This window comes from Belonocnema kinseyi, chromosome 9 (assembly GCF_010883055.1).
Source record: "Belonocnema kinseyi isolate 2016_QV_RU_SX_M_011 chromosome 9, B_treatae_v1, whole genome shotgun sequence".
In the NCBI taxonomy this organism is placed as follows: Eukaryota; Metazoa; Arthropoda; class Insecta; order Hymenoptera; family Cynipidae; genus Belonocnema; species Belonocnema kinseyi.
Window position 1 is genome coordinate 19193136 of NC_046665.1, and position 439 is coordinate 19193574.

Genomic DNA, 439 nt, shown 5'->3' on the forward strand with positions numbered 1-439 from the left:
AATGAAACAAAATTTGCAGGATTCAATGCAGGCTGATTTAACGCAACTTTTATTTTTATTTTTTTAAATAATAATTTCATTTTTGCGAGCGTTTTCTGTAATGTACAAAAATACAATGCACATTTTCAAATAACTTTTTATCAAAAAATACATTCGTTCAATTATTGTTATTTTATATTCCAACAATAATTTTTAGAAACTTTAAACATTAAAAAAGTTTTTTCTTTATTAAAAAAAATTTTTTAAACAAACTATTTTTTAATTGTTCAAATTAGAGAGATGTATAGCCCGGATATTGTATAATTCGAAAATTTTCTGTCGGCAATTCTCAAATTCCGTAAGATTGTAAATTGTCGAGAATTTTCCAATTCGGGACTTTTATATTTCGACAATGTTATAATTTCGGAATTTTTACAGTGATGTGGGAATTTTATTTTTC